This window comes from Canis lupus, unplaced genomic scaffold, assembly GCF_011100685.1.
Source record: "Canis lupus familiaris isolate Mischka breed German Shepherd unplaced genomic scaffold, alternate assembly UU_Cfam_GSD_1.0 chrUn_S1892H2091, whole genome shotgun sequence".
Lineage (NCBI taxonomy): Eukaryota > Metazoa > Chordata > Mammalia > Carnivora > Canidae > Canis > Canis lupus.
Window position 1 is genome coordinate 36,378 of NW_023330756.1, and position 27,433 is coordinate 63,810.

The following is a 27,433-nucleotide window of genomic DNA, read 5'->3' on the forward strand; positions in this document are numbered from 1 at the left end:
ACATGCCATACAGATATGTACTAGAGCATTGATGGCTCCTGTTCAGTAGTGGGACAATATTAATTAAACATGAGTATTCAGTTGTCACAGTCATCAAACAAGAAGTAGATGTGGTCATTAGTCCCGGGATAAATTTTGTTTAGTATTTTAAAATAATCATAAACTTAAAAGAGGGAGTACTCAATGAAACAAATACCAGAGCTGTGACGAGAGAGGGATAATTAATGTGTTTTAAGTCATGATTTTAGGGGCCCCTGGAGGGGGCTGGGTCCGTTAAGTGTCTGCTGTGGGCTCAGGTCCTAATCCCCGTCCTCTCTGCTCAGCGGGGAGCCTGCTTCTCCCGCTCCCTCCTCCTGTGCTCACCCTGCTTCTGCTCTTTCTCTATCAAATGAATAAATAAAATCTTTTGTAAAAAAAAAAATAGTGATTTTAATAGATTTCCACTACTAGAAGGGATCAGATTTTTTTCAAATAAAGTTAAAACTAAATGTAAATGCACTGAAGCTTTGGGGATACAGTCTCGATATATCTCATTTAGTGCTTTGGGGCCTTTCTAGGGGTGTATTATATTTTAGTGAGAGGAAACCCAGCCATAGGTAAACTAAAAAGCAGATGATGCAAAATTCTCAGCTTTTTTCACCCAGGGCTGTGCATGCTTTACCTCACTTATGAGGAGGGAAACAATACAAAATTAAATGACAGTTCCAGATAGAATAGGACTCTGTACCCACCCCCAGAAAGAGCTAAATGGTACGCGGAAGTTGTTAACTTTATGTGTCAACTGTACTAAGGTCAGGGCTGCCCAGATAGCTGGTAAAACATTATTCCTAGGTGTGTCTATACGGTTATTTCTGGAAGAGATTAGTATTTGAATCAGGAGATTCAGTAAAGGTCTTCCTCACCAAAGCAGATGGGGATCATCCAACACTTTGAGGGCCCGATCAGAACAAAAAGTTAGAGGGAAAGTGAATTTACTCTTTGCTTGAGTTGGGACATCCATGTTCTGCTCTCGACACCAGTGCTCCTACTTCTCAGGCCTTTGGACACAGACTAAGTTATATCAGCAGCTTTCCTGGTTCTCCAGCTTGCAGACAGCAGACCGTGAGAATCCTCCTTCTCCTTAATCATGTGAGCCAATTCCTATGACCTCTCTCCCCCTCTCCTTCTCTCTCTACCTCCTACTGATTCTGTCTCTCTGGAGAACCCCATTTTGTATAAATGTTGAATGTCTGGTATAAACTGCTGAAAGCTAGGCTAGATCTCCCTGAAAAATAACCCAGAGCTTAAATCAATGACCTTTCATGTAAAGAAACTGGAAAAAAGAAAAATTGAGGAAATAAAACTCAAGTAAGTAGATAAGGATAGAATCAAACAAGAATCAGTAGAGAAAATCAATGAAACCATGGTCTGGTTCTTTGAGAAGATAAAATTGATAAACCTTTAAACAAACACTAGGAAAAAAAAGAAGACATAAATGAGCAATGTAAGATGTGAAAGAGGGGATGCCACGACATATGTGTAGGCTATTAAAATGGTCATAATGAAAATTATGTACAATGTTATGTCAATATATTTGAAACTTCGGTGGCATAGACAGATTTCTTCAAAGACACAAACTATCAAAGCCATTTCAAAAAGACTTAATTGTCACGAAAGCCATTTTGAGCCCAGATGGCTTCATGAGGAAATCGAATGTGTTATTTAAGAGAGAAATAATGCCAAAACCAAAAAATGGGAAAGTAGGAACCATTTTCCAACTTATAATATGAGGCTAACATTGATTTTACCCTAATGCCAGGAGAAAAAATAAAATTTTTCTCATAACATAGATGGGGAGATCTTGCAACAACAATTTAGCAAATCAAATCCGACAATACCTAAAAGGGTAATACATCATGACCAAGTGAGTTTTAACCAAGCAATACAAGCTCAGCTTAATATTAGAACCTCTATCCATGTAATTTATTACAGTAATAGACTAAAGCAGACAAGGCATCCGGACATCTCAATAAATGCTGAAAAAACATTTAACAAAAATCCCACAACCCTGATGAAAAGCTCTTAGTTAACTGATAATTGAAGGGAACATTCTTATTTGATTTTTTATTTTTTTTTCTTATTTGATTTTTTAAAAAAATCTATGCAACTATTAGGTAACATTATACTTAATGGTAAAAGATGAATGCCTGCTGTGGGGCGATGGGTCAAATAGGTGATGGAGATTCAAAAGGACACTTGCTGTGATGAGCATCGGGTGTTGTATGGGATTGCTGAGTCTAAAAAATAATAGTAAAGATGGATGTCTTCCCCTAACATCAAGAACAAAGTAAAGACGTCACCTCTCTTGTCTTTTATTCAACAGTATATTAGAGGTTCCAATCAGTGTAGTTAGGACAAGAAGAAGGAATAAAGTCATGTTAGTGGGAAAGAAAGAAAAAAACACTATTCCCAAATGACATGATCTTCTATCTAGAAAATCCTATGGAATCTACAAAAAGAAGTATCTACAGCGTTCAGGAATCAGTATTGTTATAGAGTTAATCTTCCCCCAAATTGACCTAGGATTTCAGTGCAACATGATCCCAAAATCCCAGCAGACTTTAAAAAAATGGAAATTGGGGACGCCTGGGTGGTTCAGTGGTTGAGTGCCTGCCTTTGGCTCAGGGTGTGACCCTGGGGTCCCAGGATAGAGTCCCACATCAGGCCCCCCACAGGGAGCCTGCTTCTCCCTCTGCTTGTGTCTCTGCCTCTCTGTGTGTCTCTCAAATAAATAAATAAAATATTTTTTAATGGAAATTGAGAAGCTGAATGTCAAATTCCAATGGCAAAAAAACGAACAAACAAAAACAAGCCAAAAATAAAAAATCGCTAGAACCAAAACTACTTAAAAAAAAATAAAAATAAAAATAAAAGAGAAAAGAAAAGAAAAAGGAAAAGGAAAAGGAAAAGAAAAAGAAAAAAAAGAAAAAGAAAAAGAAAAAGAAGAAAAAAGAAAAGGAAAAAGAAAGAAAAAGAAAAAGAAAAAGGAAAAAGAAAAAGAAAAAGAGAAAGGAAAAAGAAAAAGAAAAAGAAAAAGAAAAAGAAAAAGAAAAAGAAAAAGAAAAAAAACCATACAGCCTGACTACAGGACATATTCTGCAGTTAGTGATGAGACGCTACGGTTCGGTTTCAGGATAGACAAATTGATGAGGGAACAGAGTTGGGTTCATAAATGTGCTCAAAGAACAAATCATTTGTGGCGTTGATTTGGCCAAGATGACTGAGGTGCAACCCAAAAATGCTATGCATAAAGAAAAACACGGATGGATTGGACTTTAAAAGTACACACTTCTATTCTTCGAAAGACATTATTAATAAATGGAAAATGCAAGTGACAGATTCAGGGAATGTATTTGGAAATCGGACTCTGAAAAAGAGCGCATGTCCACAGTCCATAAAGAAGGTCCCTAACACAATAGTAGGGCGGGGGAGGTGGGGAGTTACTTAAGGCTGAAAATGGGTGAAGCTTCTAAATACCTGTTTCCCCAAAGCAGCTGTAGAATGGCCAACGTGGGCCTGGAGCCACGCTGAGCATCCCTGTCCCCGAGGGGAGGGCACCCGAGCTGCTGCACACTGGGAGATGTGACCGGCTGTGCAGGACGTGGCTCGATGGGCCCTCACACCTCGCTGATGAGGGTGTAAAACAGTACGACTGCTTTCGGTCATTTTCCCTCTCTTTGGTGCTTTCTGTTGTAATTGAGAGTTTTATAAAAATGCTTCAATTTTATCCTTTCTTGGTGTTCCACGTATGCTCCCTCTGAGAAGGCCTTCATGCGGTCACCCCAGGGCCTGTGCAGTTTTACGTGACTTGAGTCCACCTTCTAATTACCCTGTGCCACCCACTGTGTCGTCTGGGAACTTTCCAGCCCTCCCTCTTGTCCCTGTGACATTTCTCTTTTCACTTCTCCATGTACTACACTTACCCAATAAATTGCTACTGTCATTGCTTCTAACAAGCAGCTGTTTTTTTGTTTTTTTTTTTTTTTGTAAGTTTTTATTTAAATTCTAGTTAGTTAGGGGCTCCTGGGTAGCTCAGTTGGTTCGGTGTCTGACTGTTGGTTTCAGTTCAGGTCATGAGATTGAGGCCCACTTTGGGCTCCATGATTAGTGTGGAGTCGGCTTGGGATTCTCTCTCTCTCTCTTCTCCCTCTGCCCCTTCCCCTGCTCACACTCCTTCCCTCTCTGTCTCTCTCAAATAAATAAAATAAATCTAAAAAAAAGAAAAATTCTAGATTGACTTCAGGAGTAGAATGTAGTGATTCACCACCTACTTACAACACCTGGTGCTCCTCGCAGGTGCCCCCCTCAATGCCCGTCACCCATCTAGCCCCTCCCCTGCCCACCTGCCCTCCATCAACCCTCGATTTGTTCTCTGGATTAAGAGTCTCCGATGGTTTACCTCCCTCTCTGTCTTTTTTTTTTGTTTTCATTTCCCTAAGGTTCATTAGACAGATGTGTTATAGATCAATAAAGATTGAAGAAAGAATAAATGATTTTATTTTATATTTATTCTCTGGTGCTCTTCCTTTCTTTATGTAGATCGAAGTGCGTGGCCTGTATGATGATGATGATGATGATTATGATGATGATGAGATGATTTTGCCTAAAGAACTTCTGTTAACATTTCTTTCAGGGAAGACCTCCTGGTAATACGTTCCCTCAGTCTTTGTGTGTCTAGAGCAATCTTTATTTCACCTTGACTTTTGAAGAATACGCTCATCAGATGTAGAATTAATGTTGGCAAGCTGTTTTTTTCTTCTAATATTTTATAAAGATTTCTCCCCACTCTCTTCTTTGTGCTTCAGTTCTGATGAGAAGTCTGCTATAATTATTATTTTTGTTCTTCTATTGGTGAGATGATTTTCTTTAAGAGTTTTTCTTTGCTTTCAGTTTTTGCAGTTTGAATAAATTATCCCTAAGCGTGAGGGCTTTGGGTTTGGTTTGGTTTGATATTTAACCTACATTGTTTTCTCTGAACTTTCTAGATCTGTAGTTTGGTGTCTATCACTAGTTTTAAATTTTTCTCAGCCATTGTTACTTTAAATATCTCTTCTTATCTGTTCTTTCTTCTCCTTTTGACATTCTAGTTTTGCATAAATTATAACTTTTGAAATTATCTCATAGTTCTTGGATGCTCTGAGTTTTTTGTTTAATTTTTTTTCTTCCTTGTTTCAGTTTTGGAAGTTTCTGTTAAAGTATCTTGAAGTTCATTAATTCTTTTCTCAGGTGCAGCAAGTCTGCTGATAAGTATATTCAAGGTAATCATTTATTTTTTTTGCTGTGTTTTTATTTCTGTCATTTGCCTTGTTTTGTTGTTGTTGTTGTTGTTGTTCCTATGGTTTCCATATCTGTGCTGTCATTATCCATCTGATCTTAAATGTTTTCAACTTTTTCGTTAGAGTTCTAATTATATCAAACATAGTTACTTTAAATTACTTGTCTGCATATCTGTGTCATATCTGCGTCTGGTTCTGGTGAGTGTTGTGACTCTTCAAACTTCACTTTAGTTCACTCCTCTGGCTTGCCTGGTATTTCTCTGGCTGGGAGATGTGTTGTGCTTAATGTTTGCTGTAGCTGTAGGTAACTGAAGTTTTCAATTTATTAAAAAATATTTTATTTATTTATTTATTCATGAGGGACACAGAGAGAGGCAGAGACACAGGCAGAGGGAGAAGCAGGCTTCATGCAGGGAGCCCGACATGGGACGGGACTCAATCCTGGGATCACTCCTGAATTTTCAAATTCTTAAAGTGTCCTCATTTTTGTCCTGGCTTTGGGTTTGGGGTTTACCCTTGTGCTGTTCCTCAGAGCAAGTCTGCATCTTTCAGCTCTTTCCAATGGTATATTTAAGGCATTTTAGAGTGGTGACGAGAGGAGGGGATGTTCTATAATTTTTTTTAAATTTCAGTTTTAATGAGCCTATATCTCAGAGTAAGTTCTTGCTGAGAGTGTTTGCTCCTAGTCCAGAGATATAGATCCCCCCCCCTTCCCCATACTTCTTTTCCTGGTGCAGCATTCTCAATCAATTTCCTTGAAACCCTCTTCCCTATTGATTTTTTTTTTTTTTAATTTTCTCCTCGGTGGGACAGAAGGCTAGAGTAGATTGGAGTGGGTGGAATTTGGTCAGCCAGCTGGAATGAGCTTTTAGTAAAATGGTGTGGTAAGCCTTCTGGTAACATCCTTTCCTCTGGAAAGTAGGCCTTTGTTAAGTAGAAGGACCAAGCTGGTTTGCACAATGGCTGTCCTTCCCTTCCTCTTTCCAGAGCCAGGAGATTTGCCCCAATTCCTCACCGTGAGAATCCCCCCTGGACTTCCTGGACATAAAGTTCATGAAAGTATGGGAGACTTCCTATACTCTTTCCCTTTCTCACAGTTGTCTGTACTCCAGCAATTTGTTGCTGGACAACTCCAGCAACTTGGACGACTGGACAACTCCAGTTGTCTCCAGCAATTTGTCAAAGTTACTAGCTAAGTAGGTGGTTCTACCATGGGATAGCACGGAGGGTCTTCTGCCTCATGTAGACAAATCTTGGATAGTGTATCTCTCTGAATTCATCTCTGCCTCTAAATTTCAGAGCAATGACCTCCTCTGCAGCCTCCACTCTCAGATGGATGGAGCCAAAAATGGTTGATGTTTATTCCCAGCATTTTCTTGTAAGGGAGGGAGTGACAACTTTTAAGCTCTTTACCTATCAGAGCTAAAAATGGCAGTAGTACAACTGCTTTGGAAAACAGTTCAGCACCTTTTTCAGAAAGGTAAATATAGATTTACCATATGATCTAGTCATCCCATTCCTGGGTATTTTTCCAAGAGAAATCATAACATATGTCCATACAAAGACTTGTGCATAAATGTTCATAGAACTGTTCATAACATCCCAAAACATGGACTCAATACAAAAGTTCATCAGTAGGTGAATGGATATGCTAGCTGTGGTATATCCAACCAATGGAATACTGCTCAGCAATTAAAAAAAGCAAGTGTTGATACACATAATGGCACGAATCAGTCTCAAAATAGTTATGCTGAGTGAAACAAGTCAGAAAACAAAGCACGTATTGCGTAATTTCATGTTTTTATGAAGTTCTAGAAGATGCAAACTAACTCATATGACAGAAAGCAGATGAACGTCTACATATAAAGAGTGAGGATGGTTAGGTGGGAGGAATTACAAAGAGCACAACAAAACTTTTATGGCGTATAGTTATTATTTTCATGTTGACCGTAGCGATGGCTTCATAGATGTGCATATATGTTAAGACTTATCAAATTGCATTTTGACATACACATTTTTTTTGGCCCTACCTCAGTAGTGTTGTTAAAAACAGCTACAATCCATAAATTCTGATACTCTCCTCTCAGAATGGAATCTAAATTCCCACCCCTGATTATCAGTTGACCTTAATTCATTGCTTCTAACTGAAAGAATGTGGGAGATTTGCACTTCCGTGTCTTTAAATCCTACCTTAGAAAGGCAATAGTTTATGCCTGTCCCATCCTTTTCATGTTCCTCCTTGGACCCCAGCCCCCATTTTGTAAGCATGGAAAGTCGCTTGGAAAGACAATGTGTAAATGTTTTGGCCAAGGGTCCAGTTAGAGCGCTAGTCAACAGCATCAATTCCCAGTTGTATGAGTAAATGCTAATACCTCCCCCTGACTCTGGTCCTCAGCCTTCAAGCTGCCGCAAGTGACACGGAATGGAGTAGCAATGGGATCTGCCTACAGAATCCTGCTCAAATTGAAAATTCACGAATAAAATAAAGACTTTTTTTTTTTTTTTTTTTTTTTTTTTTTGGTTTTAGCCACTAAATTTTGGGCAGGTTTGTAACCCAGCCATTGATAAATGGAGGAGTTATTTGTTAGCTTTATTTCTCCTTTCTTTATTCCCTGTTAATATAACAGGTGATCAGTGACTTCTGGGAAGTGAAAGTGTGACTATGTATATGTGAGAAAGGATGTTGACTGTTTAAAATATTCAAAAATCTATCATCATATGCCCTTTTAATACAACAACTTCATGCAGGCAGTCTTTTGAACTTGGATTCCAAACACTTGGATCTTCTTTGGAGGAAACCCTATTGACTACTCTGAACTTAAAGAAAACCAAGCCTTCCCTCTAAATCTTCTAGGGTTGAAATAAACTTAAACCACTCTTTTAGAATTCCATATATTATATGCTTGTTTGTAGGGGAGAAAAGTTTTTTGTCTATACATACAAAATATGTTTCCTAATTTCATCTTTGAGAACCAGTATTTGTTATTCTTATGACAAAGTAATTAGACTATTTTGAGGTTGGTTTGCATTTTTAGGTCTTAGTTTATTACATATTTGTCAATCTAATCCCTTTGTCTAATAAAGTAAGTCTAGTCTGAAGTCATATCTCTCCACGTTATCTAGACCACCAGAACCAAAGTATAATCATGTGTTATGGCAACAACTAGCTCGTCTCGGTCTGAACTTGGAAACTTTAAGTTCCTTGAAGGTTTGGTACTTCCCATTGGTAAATTATGTCATGTTTATATCAGAGTAACCAGGAGAAAATTCATATAAGTTATGACATTCTGGGATCCCTGGGTGGCACAGCGGTTTAGCGCCTACCTTTGGCCCAGGGCGCGATCCTGGAGACCCGGGATCGAATCCCATGTCGGGCTCCTGGTGCATGGAGCCTGCTTCTCTCTCTGCCTATGTCTCTGCCTCTCTCTCTCTCTCTCTCTCTGTGTGACTATCATAAATAAATAAAAAAAAAAAAGTTATGACATTCTTGTGGATTTTAAAGTGGGGATAAACTTTTATTTATTTATTTATTTATTTATTTATTATTTTTTATTATTTTTATTTTTTTATTTTTTGGGGGGATAAACTTATAATAGGCATTTTATTGAACTATATAAAACCATGTAGCATTTTTAATTTTTATAATTTTTTTAAAGATTTTATTTATTTATTCATGAGAGATGCAGAGAGAGAGAGGCAGAGACACAGGCAGAGGGAGAAGCAGACTCCATGTGGGGAGCCTGATGAGGAACTCGATCCCAGGACCCTGGGGTCACGACCTGGGCCGAAGGCAGACGCTCAACTGATGAGCCTCCCAGGCGTCCCCATGAAGCATTTTTTAGATCTAAATGAACACATAATGCTAATTTTATATAATTCTACCTTATTTCATAGGATGACAAAAACCTCCCTAGTGACAGTAAAGGCTTAAAAGTAAGTACAGAATAGAAGTATTTGTGTCTTAGAAATAAGAGAAACGTGTCACACACTGTCATAGAAATACTTTTGATTTAGTGAACGGAATTTTAAAAGATTATGTCTGAGTTGCTCCAGTGGAAATCAAAGGGTATCCAGGCATTCAAAGCCCTGAACATTACTATCATTTCTCAAATAATTATATCCCATCATAAACAAATCTGAGAACCTGAACGTCAATATAAGTGACTAAACGATGACTATTCAGGGTATAAAACTCTGTACTGATTCAACTGATACAGAAATGTAGATGTCCCCATAGTTATTGATGAAGTGCTGATGGGCATGAAGTTTATCTACCCTATTTTTGTTTACATTTAAAACGTTTGGTAACATGGGTGATGACTGCCTGTCAGTAGACAATCTAGGCCACCTCAGGTACTTGAGACAGGTATCCAGGATGATAGATGTGGGTAGATTCCTGGGCAATCAGATCAATGCGGGTGGTGGGGGGTGGGCAGGTAGACAGCTACGTACCTAAAATGCATTTCACACACATGCAAACAAGATACGGCGATTCTGAGTCACTACTGTCCAAATATATGCAAACACGAAGCTCACTTTGGTTGGTTCTAAATATCTATTCCTCTTGGACAAAGAGGAAGCTAAATTTAGTTTTATTAAACTGATGTGGCCCAGTCCAAAAAGATTTTTTTTTTTTTCCAAAAAGATTTTAAATGGAGAGAAGAATAGAATTTCAGTGATGATCTAATTTCAGTCTTCAGGTTTTCCTTCTCTTGTGATTTTCCCTTATTCTTCTCCCTGGCCCTACCCTTACCTTCACAGAATTCACTGAATTACCTAGTTCTCCCAGGGAAATGTCCGAAACTATGGTCCTTAGTATGGGTTGAAAATACGGTATGAATTATGTAGAGCTAAGCATACTACTGATTATATATTTTTACTGATTACATGTTACTATGTAACTGTAATAATTATTACACATTACTAATATCACTAATACTCAGTTTACTCTAAGTAGTTGTTCCTTGGATTGCGTATCAGGTGTAACATGTGATCTGCATGTGGAGCAGGGGTAAACCTTCACTTTTTCACAGGAGACTGGAAGACCATAATTTCCCTGCTTCTTAATGTTGCCAACAATTCTGGAGAATTTTCGTCATGATGCAGGACAAGCCAAGACCTCTGCAGGCAGATGCAGGAGCGAGCACTGTCCTCCTGCCCTTGCAGGCTGCTCATGACTCCCTGCCCTCAGCTGAGCGTGCACCTGCCACTTGGTTTCTGCGTGTAAACCTCCCAGCCCAATGTCTGCACTCGCAAGAGCTCTAGCTCCTGGTTTGGTTTGGTTTTTTTAAGATTTTATTTACTTATTTGAGAGAGAGAGAGAGAGAGCACACAAGTGGGGTGGGGGTGGCGGGGCGCAGAGGCAGAGGGAGAAGCGGGCCCCCTGCTCAGCCCCCGACGAGGTGCCCGGTCCCAGAGGTCCCCCCAGGACCATGACCTGAGCCCAAGGCAGGTGGCTAACCTACTGGGCCACCCGGCCTCCTTCCTGTTTGAGGATGGGGATGATGTCCTCTGCCTCAGTGTCTGGCAGGCGCTTCCTCAGTACCTACCTACCACACACATCACGTATCTTGAAAATAATTCTCTTTCTTGCCCGATTCTAAAACCATAAAAGCATAAATGATTTCTTATGAAATTTAATTTCCACATTCATTCGGTGCAAGACCTCTTACACACTAGACTTTAAGTACACCATGAGTGGGTACGTCTTAGCGTGAGTGTCTTTGAAGTAAGCCAGTGCTGAGTGGCGGTTGTCAGGTGGGAACATAAAAATTTCTGACATTTTAAAATAACTGCATAATATTAAAGATTTATACTTTAACTGCATCTGAATTCACTGGGTTAGGTGTGGTGACAACGGGAAGTACGTGAGCTTGAGCCTTTTTAGCAACTGACAATAGCAATTCTAAAAATAATCCTTTAAATTAATACAATGAAATATGTTTAATGCCCAGAAGGATCAAAAAGCAATATTTTCCTAAAATTAGTATTTGAAAGAACAGAATTATCTTATGATTTAATACAAATGATGCAGCTTTATCAAACTAGATAGTTTGTATTTGAATAGCAATCTAAGACGGCTCATTACCTTCCCTTGAATTATTTCAGCTTGATTTTCAGTTAGACAATGACATTGATCCCATTCTTGAGCTCTGAGTTATGGAAGAACCTTTATTGAACACACATCCCACATCCATCCTTTCCCATTGTGCTAATATTTCAAACCTAACAGGAAAAAAAAAAAAAAACAAGGTGCAATAATAGGTACTAAAATCCCCTGTAAAAAGGAGATTTAGTGCATACTTTTCAAGAATACTTTAATAATTACAAATTTATGAAATAAGACTAACGGCAACATAATAAATTGAGTAACCTACATGTGGAGTCCATTTATGGAAGCAAACATCTCCAAGAACTTACAGGCAATAAAACCTTGACAAGCTCTAAATTAATGCAGCAAGCTCTTAAAAATGTCCATTTTGGGCCAATTTTTAGACCAGACATTTTGGTAAAAATCTAATGTTTAGAACAGTATTCCTTTATTTTACGTAACATTACCTACTTTACAAAACATTTCTTATGTATCATCTCTTCTTATAAATACAAAACTCTACCAAGGAGAAAAAGGTAAAGTCTGATATCCATTTTAGAATGAGAAACCAATAATCTGAAAAAGTAGGCGATTTGCAGGGTTTTAACTACTAAGTGTGAGGGAGGCAAAGCTGGACCCCCGTTCTCCTGATAACATCTCTAGGGTTTTTTCCACTCTATCCCTTACCTCGTTACAGCTTTGGACTATATTACTATATACTCCGTATATTGGGTCATAAGATATCCTGGAGCATATTAATATACTTTTGTAGCAAGAGAGGGGGTTCATTTTTCTTTTTAAAATTTAATTTAGATAGAATTTTCCTAAAATTGCCAAAGATAAACTGAAGTTTATTTCTGCACGAAGGAACCTGGGTGGAGCATCCGTTAGCGCTTTCTCGGCATCTACTGAACACTTCCCCAAAAGCTCCAGATTTTTGAGCGATGACGGTGTGCTTCCAGCGAAGCCAAGTCTTCTCAGCTCCATGTCAAGAGCGAGGGTCCTGAGTGAAGCCAACCAGCACTTCTTTTCCTATTCCTAGTGATTGGTTCAGTGGAGGCATCTGACCTGAGCTGCTTCGATCAGACTGAAACCTAAAGATTTTCTGTGGATTGTGGACAAATTCAGTCTTTCTTCTATCCTGAATATACTGAAGAAAAGTGGAAGCCCTAGAAGCCTGGGATCACCAGTGAGGTAAATGACAGGGACAGAAATGGAGCCCTTGGCGATACTGGGTCTTGCATGACCTACTTCACTTACATGAACCAGTAAATAATTTAAGCAGGTTCAGATCAGGCTTTTACTTATTGGCCACTGAAAACATCCTAATCATTGATGAATGTGTTAGTTCTGACCCGAAAGTAGTCCAGTCATTCTCAGGAATCTGTTCTTATGTTTAAAAGAAATCGCTCTCGGAGATATGACCAAATGCCCCACATTACTGACCGTGAGGAGTATATCGTGACTCTACTGACTTTCGCTGTACCCAGGTTCTTAACCAAGGCTTGGCTTCTTGTTGAATTCCCAGTGGAGTCATATGATCGCTGTCACCTCGTAGAAGGAATCTTTGTTTACTTCCTAATTCATACTGTAGTCTCGGTTCCTCCAACTGAATAATCCGAATTCCTTGCCTTTTCTACTAGGACTTCTCTTCAAGCCTACTTCCCTTACGGGTCTACTCTATTATCTCCTCAATGAATCCACATAAGTATTAGCAAGCCCTAAAAAATGGATGAGCTACAAATCTTGAACGCTGTGAAATATTGTGGTACAATATTGAGAAAATCGGTACATTTTCAAGAATAGATCCTTCTAGCCATAAAATCTGCTCTTCTAATGTCATATATCTGAAATAAAGCTTCTCTGTATTTATCACATAGAATAATTCTAATAGTTTTTACTTGAAATAATGCTCAGTTCTTAAATTATGAGATATAAATTCCTTGAGTATTATTTTTCTTTTTTTTTTTTTTCATTTTTTTAACTCTTCCCCTGTATGTGTAAGTCTGCACGGATACCATAGGTTGTTCTGTGATCTAATATTCGTGAAAGGCCTGGTAGTCAGTCGGGCACGCCCATCCTCCCGTTTTGTTACTCTGGTTGTTTCACAAGGAGTTTTGTAAAAGTCCTACCACCAGTCACCTGAGTGCCCTCCACCTCCACACTACAGGACTCTGGGTTAGCTCCAGCTGCCAGGGCTCGTGGTTTATAGGGTTTAACTATTTAGTAGGTGTTAACTCTTAGAAAAGTCCCAGAGGCTGGTAATTTAAGAGAGCTCTTTTCTTAAAAAAAAAAAAAAAAAAAAAAGAAATCTAAAAAATTAAAAAGATAGCTCTTTCTCCCTTCCCAGAACTAATCAGAATCCTAGAGTAAGTAAAGTGGAGGAGGAGATGGGAAACACGCTTATGACTTGAAATGAACGAAGTCAAGTGCTTATGACGTGAAGTGAATCCGGGATCTCTCTGTGATGTGCAGACTAGTGTGACAGCTTGGGGGGGACGGAAGCCCCAGCAGATGCAGGGCTCACAGCTGTGCCCCATTCCCCGCAGGACCTTCTAGAGTTGCCGCAGTATTTTCAACTGAGGACTTGGGGTGCAGGGAGTTTGCAACCAAAGTCCATCTCAAGTGTGGTCTCAACTAAGCAGCAGGTCCTGGCCGTAAACCCTGAGGGCCAGCCCTCCCCCGGGGACTGGAACCCCAGTGCACTTCGGCGACAGTTTGGAAGTGAATAGAAACCTTCACGTTTACGGTCTACCCGTTTTAAAATTCAATATAATTATGCTTTGTTCCACTTTCAGCAAATAGGCTTTTCCCGAACTGTTTTAGGAATGTCCTCAGGGACTGTGATTGTATGACTGTGTTGCCATGTGTTCAGCTACTTGGCTTTGAATTCTGGAATGATTGGACAGGAAAACAAATGACCTAACTGAGTGCAGAATTTAGTGTGTTTGGGTGATAATCCGGGCCTTAAAATGTTATGGCTCTTGGAACTCCCCTGTCAATGTATTTATCTGAGAGCTGGGCTGTTAACGTCTAGAAAGTGTATGTTCCCGAGCGCGTCTTTAAAAGGACAAAGTCTATTAAGGCTACCATGAGCATGACTATCAACTTTTAAGATGATTGATGATTTAAGATGAGTTAATGTCTCAATGCCGTATCTCAGAACTTCTAAAAATATAAAATGACTGGATCCTTAAAACTAGCCTGTAGTTTCACTGCAATTGCCATGTGCAATGGTAGTCAGAGTCGGTGGAAAAATTAACTAGCACTAACTAAAATACCTCCAGGGAAAAATAAAATAAAATAAAATAAAATAAAATAAAATAAAATACCTCCAGGGAGCCAACCTGGCGAACTAGCAAGCAAAAATAAATAAATAACTGAGGCAACATTCGGTTTAAAAACATCAGATCAAAAAAATAATAAAAATTAAAATAAAAAATAAATAAAAAAAATAAAAACATCAGATCAGGAGTTCTATTTGCTCAAATGTTTCCTTTGAATTTATAATTGCTATTATTAACACATTTCTTTTAAAGAAGTCAAGAATTTTTTTTTTCCTTCCCACATAATTTCACCCACACTTCTTTGATTATATGCTCTAAGATAATAATCATAGTTGCCAGTGGAGGCTTAGGAATTTTATAAACATCGATCAATGTCACAGCTCGAAGTCGATGAATCAAAGAATATCGCAGTAAATTCCGAAAGTGCCTTCCCTATGACACTAGTCAGTCATTGCATGAAGAGTAATTTTAGATTAAAGGTAAAAAGCCCTGCATGTGCACCGGTACAGACCAGGGTTATATTATTATCTGGGCTGAAAGGAGAAGATGAAGATAGGAAGGGCAGAGATCCCCCAATGTCTCATTTGAAAAGAGATGTGGTCACAACCCTATCGTGCTTCTTCCCGCTCAGGTCACCCCCGCGCAGGCCTCGGCTCGAGCAGTCCTGCTGAGCTGAACGAGAAATACAGCGCCAGGGGCCTGCGGCCTGCAGACGTGAGCACGGGGACCAACCTGCTCTGCAATCTGCTGACCTCAGGTCTCGCCTTCATTCCCACGAGTTCTAATGCATGGGGTGGAGCCTGGGGGGTCTGGGTTCTTCTCCTCTTGAAGAAGCATCACTTAGTGCAAGAGCCACAGGACGGGGAAGAGCAGCGAGCAAGTCGGCAGTAGCTGCTTCAAAAGATCCAGCCCCAGAGGGGCCCAGCCAGGAGGCAGGCTCTTCCATGATCTGTCCCCCCAGCGAGTCAGAAGCTCCAGAAACATCCGTAAGTTGTATCCTTGACTCTCCACAGAAAGGGGGTAAGAAGCTGAGCTCTCTGCAGCGGGCAAAGTATGTCATTACGTCTCCTGCATCTGGAGCTGAGGCCCTGGGCCCAGACACACACGTGTCTTCCTCCCAGCTGCAAACACACCGTAGCTTCTGGAAGGGAGCCGTGTGACCCGCAGAGCCTAGATTACCTGGGGGTCCCACATCACCTCCTGTGATTCTTGGAGTCTGTGGGGCTCCGGGTCCACGCTGATTACCTGCCTTGAAAGGAAAACTCATGAAGAGAACGGATAGGTTGTCTCTGGAACTCTCTCTCAAAAATATGCTAGTTTTAAGCTTTCAGTAGCTGATGGAGGAAAGTGAGCCAGCGTCTCGCTGCAGGGCCTGGTCCCCCAGCCCGGCTAATGGTGGGCGCCGGGCCCAGCTCACTGGGGGCTGTCCGAGTCAGCTGGATCTTTTTTTTTTTTTTTTGTATATTTTTTTATAAAAGTTCGATTTGCCAACATACAGTATAACACCCAGTGCTCATCCCATCAAGTGCCCCCCTCAGTGCCTGTCACCCAGTCACCCCATCCCCCACCTGCGCCCCCTCCCGTGACTCTTCATTTCCCAGAGTTAGGAGTCTCTCATGGTTGGTCTCCCTCTCTGATTTTCCCCACTCAGTTCCCCTCCTTTCCCTTATAATCCCTTTCACTATTTCTTATATTCCCCGAATGAGTGAGACCATGTGATGATTGTGCTTCTCCGATTGACTTACTTCACTCAGCATCATACCCTCCAGGTCCCTCCACGTTGAAGCACATGGTGGGTATTTGTCGTTTCTAATGGCTGAGGAACATCCCACTGTATCCATAGACCACAGCTTCTCTATCCATCATCTGTCGATGGACACCGAGGCTCCTTCCCCAGTGTGGCTATCGTGGCCATTGCTGCTAGAAACATCGGGGTGCAGGTGTCCCGGCGTTTCATTGCATCTGAATCTTTGGGGTAAATCCCCAACAGTGCAATTGCTGGGTTGTAGGGCAGGTCTATTTTTGACTCTTTGAGGAACCTCCACACAGTTTTCCAGAGTGGCTGCACCAGTTCACATTCCCACCAACAGTGCAGGAGGGTCCCCCTTTCTCCACATCCTCTCCAACATTTGTGGTTTCCTGCCTTGTTAATCTTCCCATTCTCACTGGTGTGAGGTGGGATCTCATTGTGGTTTTGATTTGTATTTCCCTGATGGCCAGTGATGCGGAGCATGTTCTCATGTGCGTGTTGGCCATGTCTATGTCTTCCTCTGTGACATTTCTCTTCATGTCTTTTGCCCATTTCATGATTGGATTGTTTGTTTCTTTGGTGTTGAGTTTAATAAGTTCTTTATAGATCTTGGAAACTAGCCCTTTATCTGATACGTCATTTTCAAATATCTTCTCCCATTCTGTAGGTTGTCTTTTGGTTTTGTTGACTGTATCCTTTGCTGTGCAGAAGCTTCTTATCTTGATGAAGTCCCAATAGTTCAGTTTTGCTTTTGTTTCTTTTGCCTTCATGGATGTATCTTGCAAGAAGTTGCTGTGGCCGAGTTCAAAAAGGGTGTTGCCTGTGTTCTTCTCTAGGATTTTGATGGAATCTTGTCTCACATTTAGATCTTTCATCCATTTTGAGTTTATCTTTGTGTATGGTGAAAGGGAGTGGTCTAGTTTCCTTCTTCTGCACGTGGATGTCCAATTTTCCCAGCCCCATTTATTGAAGAGACTGTCTTTCTTCCAGTGGATAGTCTTTCCTCCTTTGTCGAATATTAGTTGCCCATAAAGTTCAGGGTCCACTTCTGGGTTCTCTATTCTGTTCCACTGATCCATGTGTCTGCTTTTGTGCCAGGACCACACTGTCTTGATGACCACAGCTTTGTAGTACAACCTGAGATCTGGCATTGTGATGCCCCCGGCTCTGGTTTTCTTTTTTAATATTCCCCTGGCTATTCGGGGTCTTTTCTGACTCCACACAAATCTTAAGATGATTTGTTCCAACTCTCTGAAGAAAGTCCATGGTATTTTGATAGGGATGGCATTGAACGTGTAAATGGCCCTGGGTAGCATTGACGTTTTCACAATATTATTATTTTTTTTTTGTTTTCACAATATTAATTCTTCCAACCCACAAGCATGGAATATTTTTTCATCTCTTTACATCTTCTTCCATTTCTTTCAGAAGTGTTCTGTAGTTTTTAGGGTAGAGATCTTTTACCTCTTTGGTTAGGTCTATTCCTAGGTATCTTATGCTTTTGGGTGCAATTGTAAATGGGATTGAGGAGTCAGCTGGATCTTATGTGAAATATTTTTAATATCATCTTTGCCTAAAACAGAGGTTGTCATGGAGACACCATCATCTTCTACTGGCCTTCGTTGAAACATGCAAAGTCCCTTGTAAGACTAACAAATTCTTCTCACGCATCCGATCTTTCTACCCTGGTAAGTTTGTGTCACACGGTGTAAGTCAGCTGGAAGCAGTCGACTCGGCCAGAGGTTTGGAAACTCTACAGTTTATTTCCGTTACCTGGGCACCGATTCTGCTCTTACTCTAATGGACACAGCATCCTTTAGTAAATTAACGGAGGAACTCAAGTTTACCTGGGATAGTGTTGAATTAGATTCTTCCACAAGAGGAAATTAATTCCCAGATGTATCCATGTTTCCCTAAATTTCATCTTGCTTAAACCTCTATTAAATACATTTACATATCAGGAAGAAAAGAAAATATTATGAAACTGGACATGGTGATTTAAGAATAACTGCGAGAATTTTTGTGAGCAATTCAAAATAATTAAAACGAATTCTCTCATAACAGATTTTGAAAAGTCTTTGGATTCAGTTTCCAGGCTCTTCCATTTGGAAAGCCTCTAGCTCACAATGAAAACTGCTGCGTTTGTGATCAGGTGAAGCATTTCATTCAAATTGATAATTTTTGGAAAATCTCTCTGAAATCATTATAGTTCTAGGATTCCTCTATTGCATCTACTATAAAATGAATGATCTCCTTAGATTGGAAAAGCCAAGACAGGCAATCCTCGGCATTACAATTATTTTTTTTATCTTTTCCTGAAAGGCAAATTCAGTTGCCTTACACTATTTATTCTAGAAACATTTAAGATAATCTCAAAATGTAGTCTAATTTATTTTCATGAAAAATAAGACCTTACCCTCTAGGTTATCCATATTCTACATTTGATTATCACCTTAATATCATATTAGGGTTCTTTCTAAAAAAAAAAAAAAGAAGAATCAATCAATATAATATTTTTCATAAGCATGCAGATTTTAGATGTAATTATGCCACTACTGTGTCTAGCCTCGCTCTCTCATCAAGAAAATAGCTCAAAATAGAATAAGCTCCTCACTATGCTCATTGATCTTGCCTTAACTCCACAAATAGGTCCTTTGTTCTGGCATGTACGGTCTCAACCTAGATCCTGTGGTGCTAATGTATCGACAAAGCCTGTATCATGTTATTTCAAGACCCAAACTCGATAAAATTCCCTGACTATACGCCATAGTGCGTGAATTAGCCTCACCCTTGCTTCTATAATGTCTGAATGATTTACAGATTATTTTAGATTAATACCCTATGTGAGGTACGCAAAACTAGTGTCCACCAGTACGTTGGTGGTTTGATTTACTATTAAAAAAATCAAGACTCAGGATAAAAAACAAACAACTAATTATTACCAGAAAAAACAATTTAGTATGAATGAAATGAAAATTAAATCATGAGTTTTGAAAGATTTTATCAAAGTGTAATATTAAAGTACTCCTTCTGACAGATTAGCTAATCTACCATTTTGGGATATTTTGCCATAATTCATCCTAAAACTTTTTAGGATACATCCTAAAAGGTTCCCTAGGACACACTCCTAACAAATAAACAAAAACAAAAAACAGGAAGTTGGGGAGGGGAGCTCAAATACTTGTGGATGTTTATGAACAAGGTGATAAAATAGTAACGGCACATCTTTAGAAAAATCATGTCAAAACCAGCTCTTCCACTTTTAGTGTTGCAATACATTGAAAATTTGCCCAAGGAACTTGGCAGTGAAAATACTCCCTTAATTTTAAAAATAAAAATGGCCCTTCCCACTAGTTCTGCTGTAAGTCAATTCTCTTTGGAAATAGTCCTTTACCACGTAGTTTTCATTCTTTGTAATTACTTTTACCTAATCTGTATTATCAATATAACCTATTTTTTGAAGAAATTTATTTTGCTTATTTTAAATATTAGTAACCCTCCAGTTCTTGTGGCGCTAGATTATTACTTTTTAATTTTTATCTTATTTTTTTTATGTATATATAAATACAATGGTATATGCTTATTTATTTTGTCTCAGATTACTCATTGAAAGACTATAACCTGCCCAGAATTATGTTGCGGAGAGAAAAGCGCATACCTACAATGCTTTCCCCGCCCTATTTGTGAACTGCGACACCCAGGACTCTCCTACCCTGGGCCCCCAGACCAGACACCTTCTGTATCCCGCGGGGCTTCCTGCAGTCTGTGTTCCTCAGACACAGGTGCTTCTTCCTCAGTTGTGAGGCGATCCAGGTTTGATCTGAGGGAAAAACCAATAGACTTGCCAGGTTGCCTTTTTTTCAGCTCCTGTCATTTATATAATTTAGTATGGTGAGTCATTTTAATTCATTTTGAAATTAGTCATGGTCTAATTGTGTTTTCTTACAAATGACAAAAATTACAGTTAATGTCTTCTCCCAATCTCTTCCTATTATACCATCTTTGGATCCCTGCGGGTAAGGTGTCCCCATCTCCATTCTCTTACAATCCATCCAAACCTAAACGAGAGCAGCGTCTCTGACTCTAGGGCATGTAAGCTGACTGCGTGCTAAAAACAACCACATTCTCCTTTGTGAGACCTGCCCCTTTGGCTCACAGTAAAATCCCTACCTTGGCTGCAGGTCAACTATCAGTCAAAGGACCATAATGATAACATTAAATTACGGCCAAAATAAAGTAGATTCCTTTCCAGGCCAATAGGAGAGGGAAGGAGAAAAAGATTATATATAACTCCTAGTGATAATTGGAATTCATCTTGATAGCTGTTTCCCCAGTCACTGTCATAATATGAAAATGCCCTAATTTTAGTAAAATTTTGAAATTTTAGAACTATTTATATTGCATAATTAATATGACTTAAGTTGTTCTTTTGGTTGAAGTATGTTCTCTAAACCTCTCCGTTGGATTTATATTTATAAACAGCAGCTGTTTAGACTGTGCTAATTCCTAATGTTAATTCCTTGCATTTCAGGTAGAGTTAAGCGGTTTCTCCTTTGCTCGTAGCTTGTAGTAAAAGATCCACGGATTATTGAGCTAACTTTTGAAAAAAGTATGTGCCAAGATTGCTCTGTCACATATCTCTTAAAATTAATTATATATATATAATTAATTAATTATATATATATAATTAATTATATATATAGTAATCATCTTAAATTCGATCCAAACTAATGTGTCTCACTTTTAAAATATGTGAACATTTCCAAGGACATTTGGAGTACATTATATCTAAGAAGAGCACTAAAAAAGTAAAACCTTTGCATGCATGATGGTTTATCAATACATCCCAAGTTTCTGTATTTGTGTTTGGTTTTACCCACTGCAGTTTTTCTGGTGGACAATTATACGCTCTGTATATGGAGGAATTTTAATATTGTTTTACTCAGCAAACATATATTAAATTATAACCATATGCTATGAGATAAGCTAATCACAAAGGATACTGAGACAACTGGGAGAAAAGAAGTGCATTTGAGCATAGCTATAAGTAAGGATTATGAAAGTATTGCTTTATTACATTTAATATATCATATTGTTACATTCGTTACGTATTATAGAGTATTATACCACAATACTACATAAGGTTTTTTAAAACACTTCAAATGGGCCATACGATAGGCAGAATGATACACCAAATATCTATGGAGCCATTGCTCAGCTTTAGTGTAATTTAATGTTTTCATGTCTTTGCTTCATATGTTTTTTAAAAATGAAGCATTACAGATAAAATCAAAGCTCCCGGCACAAATGTCTTGGATTTGCTCTCTTCCTTCTTTCCCCAGAAGTATTCACTAACCTGAATTTCTGTTTCATTATTGCAATTCATGATTTTATACTTTTAATACATAGGGATTCTAGAACAATACATAGCATTACCTTGCATATTTTTATACTTTTGTAAACGGCATTGAACTTCATCTTTCCTTAATTCTTTTCCCATATCATTATTATGCATTTGAGACTTATCTACATCAAATTAATTCTAATAATTCCCAAATAAAAGCATTGATCTGTGAGAAATTCTATGCGTTTCCCTGTTGGTGTGTGGGAAGCATTTCTCTAGGGTGTCTTCTTGGAAGTGGGATTGCTTGGTAGAGTATAAGGTGAATTTAGTCTGCAACCTTTCCAGAGCAGCAGTACCAATTTATTCTTCTATCAACTTTGTGTAAAAGTCTATGTTTCTTTCCATCCTTGCTAACTAGTGTATTTTCAGACTTTATAGTTCTTGCCAAACTGATGAGCATGAAGCAATAAGCTGTTGTGTTGATTAGGGTGGAGAAATGGGTTCCTTTTCATAAGTTTATCAGCTTCTTGATTTTCCTCTCATGCATATATTTTCTGTTCATATTCATAGACCAGTTTTTTTTTTACAAACTGTCAAGTTTTCTTTTCAGATTTTAAATGCTAAAGGTCTAAAAACAAAGGTGCCCATTGATAACCATCTAAAACATAGAATTTATAGAAGCTTTTATACTCCTTACCTTTGTCATGGGAACTAAATCAGCTAAAATATATAAGGCTTTAATAAAGCCTGGCACATGATATGCACACAAGAACACCTACCACTATCATCATCATCAATCGTTATCATCATTTTCACTATATTATTATTATATATCAATTATCATATATAGGTATACCTATTTCCAGACTCCATGCTTAACCACCAATTATCTTTAGGTTATTAGATAATTGGTATCTTTTTTCTGTTCCTTTAATTTTACATTTCTGTATAATTTTATTTTATATGTGTGCTTTGTAAGAAGCGTAGTACAGGACTTTATTTAGTGTTTTCAAATCCATTTATTCCTAACTTTATAGGTAAGTGAAATACAGTTACTCAAGTGATTACTAATATACGTAGGCTTAATTATCTTAACCTTATTTTGTAATTTGTTTGATTATTTGTTATCCTCTTAATTATTTTTTCTTGCAGACTTTCAAGTAGAAAGTTAAGTAGACTTTCTTGTCTACTATTGACATGGTAACAGTTCTGTATATTTTCCTTTTTTTCCCTGTGATATTTGGAAGCCATTCTTTCTATTGTTGCTTTTTGACATAGATTCTTAACTATAAGTTTTCTGTCAAGGCCTAAAGTAATCATTTTTATTCTCCTGAACACTGTAAGTTAGCATGCTTTAATTACTCATCATGTGGCTCTTAATTTTAATATTTTTGACTGTAGTTTCATGTACATTTTGATTAACATAAAAATGTAATTTGATTTTTCAGTGGGAATAAATAAATTCTATTTTATTTTCTTTCCCACCCTCACTCTACATTTCTTTTTGCTTAGTGGGCATTTTTTTTTTCCTAATTGTCTATAATTATCCCTGAGTCACTGTAGTTCACAACCAGATCTAATGATTGTGCTTTATGGGTTCCTGCACCAAGGTGATGTTAGAGATACTGTGGATTAAGTCTTCAGGGCAGCGCTTGGCTCAAGTTATAGACTCCGGGCTGAATGCTCCCTTCCCCGTCTGTCACACGAGCCACCAGAACCTTGGGCAGAAGATCAAATGACTAGCATGTTGGGGCTCCTGGCTGGCTCAGTCAATAGAGCATGGGATTCTTGATCTTGGGGTTATGGGTTCGAGCCCCATGCTGGGTATAGAGGAGACTTAAAAACTTAAGCAAAAACACAGAACTAGCATGTTTTTGCAGTCTTATTTTATAAGTGGAAAAGTGCCAGCTACCTCCTACCTAAGCTGTAAAGCAGCGTTCCTGGTTTTGATTACTTTCAATTCTCATGTTTTGTTAAATATTTTAATGCCTTTTATCTCAAAGGGGCCAAACTATGGATGTACTTCTGTTGGCTTCCAGACCCAGACTCTTCAGCCTCACTTGCTCCTTTGCATTTCTGGTTCTCTTATTGGCTCACAGAGATACGTAACTTATTTTTGAGGCTGGTATGTCTTTTAGATATGTTCATGTTTTATTTATCTGTTTTTGCTTTTGCATGTACAGCGGAGAATAAGCGTCAAGTCAAGAACCTGATGTGCCATTGTTAGCATAAGTCATGAATTGGTTCTTCTGAGTCCAGATATGCTTAAAATCCAAATTTCATAGGGATGAAAAGAATAATGCCTTATACTTAATTTTACATAGTCATTCATGAAATCGTGGGGTTAAGCACAGTTAATGAGGATGACTCAAAATAAATGACCAACAATTATTGATTAGTTAACCATATGGCTGTTATCAGGTTGTTGCTTTTTGTGAGGGAGCGGTCTCTATCCTATTACCTGAAATATATTAATGAAATTTTATGATGGCTATGAATATTCATTTATATGAAGGTGAAAATAATCATTTAGGGATCCCTGGGTGGCACAGCGGTTTAGCACCTGCCTTTGGCCCGGGGCGCGATCCTGGAGACCCGGGATCGAATCCCACGTCAGGCTCCCGGTGCATGGAGCCTGCTTCTCCCTCTGCCTGTGTCTCTGCCTCTCTCTCTCTCTCACTGTGTGCCTATCATAAATGGATAAAAATTTAAAAAAAGAAAAGAAAAGAATCATTTAAAAAATACACACAGTTTGGAAAATAGAATACTTGCCTTGTATTAACTTTTCATAGATATGTAGTTGCTCAATAATACCAGTATATTATAAGTCATAGCAATGGCTAGATGAAAAAGGAAAAGAAGAGTCTATGCTGTCCTAGTTAAAATTTTAATTGCTACTTTGATTAGGTAACAAGATTTAATTTTAGGTAAGGTCACATATTTATGCTTATTTTTTCTTATTTCCAAAATCAGATATAAAATTTTCTTTTCTAAACCCTTCCCATCGTACACTGACCAATCTAAATTTATTCAACTTCCTTTAAATATATACTTACTTTCATTACTTGTTTGAGGCAACAAGTCTGCTACTTGTTAATAATGGGCTGTTTTATTACTTTTTTGTATTTTTAAATAATTTCTATACTATTAACCATGTCCATTTCCCATTATTACATTATATGCTTGGCAGCAATTATCTTGATTGATGTAATTATAGATAGGTACTGCTGCTGAATTCAGAAGTCATTAAAATAATACTTTACATGTTTCACCCCTTGTTTAGAACACTTTAACATATATTAATTAACTCATTGAATTCTCAAAATGACAAGATGAGAAAAGCATCTAAGCATTCTTCCTGCAGTTTATAAATCAAATACAGTGACCTCAGATAATTATCTGTCTACCCACCCACAGCAATCATGGAAAGTAACATCCAGATAATTTGGTTCAAAACTGTTTTCCTTCAGACATTGCAAAAGCATTGAAATAGAAGACAAATGGCAACAGATCATAAGATGACTCTAAATTACAATGAAGATCATAAATTACTCGGGGTTTTTTTCATATTTTAATTCTAATGAAATTTTCGGTATATAGAAAACCATCCTTTTTTTTCCCCCTATAATTGTTTCTGGCCCAATCCGTTCTAGGCCAGAGATGGTCCAAGAAATGTAGACTTTTCCAGTGGCATCTGTTGGTGGGAATCTTGCAAGGACTCAGGCCTGAACTGCTCCCAGCAAGTGTTCAGTAATTTAAATAAAAAGGGGTAGGTTTCAGTAATGAAAAACTGTAAACGTTAGAAAACTAGAAAAATAATTGGATTACTTGTAGAGAAAGAGTATATGTAGTTCTCTACTGAGAACATTGGAAATTACTTTCAGGCAAGAAAATAGATGGGTTTTCGAAATGCTTTTTGATAGGGAAAAGTTATATAAAGAGAGAAAGATTTATTCATTTGAGCTAGTTTAGCTGTAGTAAAGACTTTGGTTAGATTGTATATTACATAAATGATCATACACGTGCAGATATATAAGACTTCATGTAAAATAAAAATGGATATACCTTTGAAATCTAGGATGAATATATGTACGTGTATAAATATAGGTATTCCTAGTCAGACTGAAGAAAAGTATCACATATACGTTATACCCACATTTTTCAGAATGGATAATACTTGAAAAAACAAAAATGGAAGACCAAAGCAACTAGGCTCTGCCCATGTTAGATAATTGTATAAGAGTGGCAAGGGGCAGGATAAATTTGAAAAATTTATCATACAATAAAGAGGTTTTTAGTGTGAATTTCATAATATTATTAATTAGTTCATATTGATTTATATAATACAGATTTTAAAAAATAGTTACCTTCCCATATATTTTGAGGCAATAAAAAAATGAGTTAAATAACTGCATATGAATAATTTCTAGCTAAAATTATTCCAGATTGACCATATTTTCACAGCCTCTCTTTCCTAATTTCCTTTATGGACTCATATCTAATGTTGAAGTTCATATATTTATCTTTTAGTCTTTATTGTTTTCCATTTGCAGTTCCATTTCCATTTTTTTCCAGTTGCATGAAACTATGGGAACTAAATGAAAAAGTGTCAGGCAATAAGATGTATTAAGTACAGTATGCCTGCGGATATAATATTAAACACAGATTCTGCTATTACTATCAAAATGAATATTAAAATAACAGTGCTACTTTGAGGGGTAATGCTACTTTGGAGAATATTTTCTAATAAGCTTACCATAAAATGGCAGATAATTATACTGACCTCATAAGGTTTCTGTGGTATGTAGCTAATAAGCTATTGAAAACTCCATTCAGATATAAAGTTCTTCAAGACTATATTATAATCAGGATTATTGTCAAAAAACATCAAAAATGAATGTGGTTCCTGACAAAATTAAAGTTAGCAACGAGAAAAAGAGAATCTAACTACACATTAGTTGGTTTTTCAAATAATGACCTTGCTTACTTGATGATAAATGCTCTGATCACATTCCCTGAAGAGGTTGGACATACATAGATTTAATGTCGGAGTCTGGGTCAACAAAAACAACTGCAGTAATTATCATTATTTCACCATCCTCACAGTTGAAACACTTTGAAAGATTAAGCATTAAAAATAGTCGACATTTAGAATACCAGAAAGTTCTTTGACTGAAAATGTTCCATTGGCCTTAAAGAAATGCAATTGGCATGTCTCATACCTACCTCAGGACACTTGTCAACACCCTATTTTGTCCATTAGGGCTGCAGAATAAGAATGAGAAGATCATTAATCAAATTGGTATCATGTTGTATGTATATATAAATGACAAATGGTCGCGCAGCTAAGATTTAGATGACAAATGTGGAGAAAGCCCTAAAGCAATACTGAAAGTTATAAAGCTTTAAAAATTCAAAGGATGACCTTTAGAAAGATATTCCCCATATGGTTTTTAGAGGGCATAAATAAACATTAAAATCTAATCGTATTAGTACTCATGAAACAAAACTATAGGTATCAGACATGCTTATCTCAATCAAAATACAGGCAGAAGATTCATGCAACCTGTTAAACAAACAACATCCTAATGCCCTCAGTGTATGACATTTGAATTTCTTTAAAATTTTATTTTAGATAATCATGAC

At 37.9% G+C, this 27,433-nt stretch overlaps 1 long non-coding RNA gene across 1 annotated transcript; it reads left to right on the forward strand.

The window, feature by feature from the left end:
* Positions 1-879: 879 nt before the first annotated feature.
* On the forward strand, positions 880-15,672 carry LOC119878769. Its single transcript, XR_005387129.1, has 3 exons — positions 880-1,128; positions 12,449-12,600; positions 15,325-15,672. It is a non-coding gene; the product is annotated as an uncharacterized LOC119878769 (long non-coding RNA).
* The last annotated feature ends 11,761 nt before the right edge of the window (positions 15,673-27,433 follow it).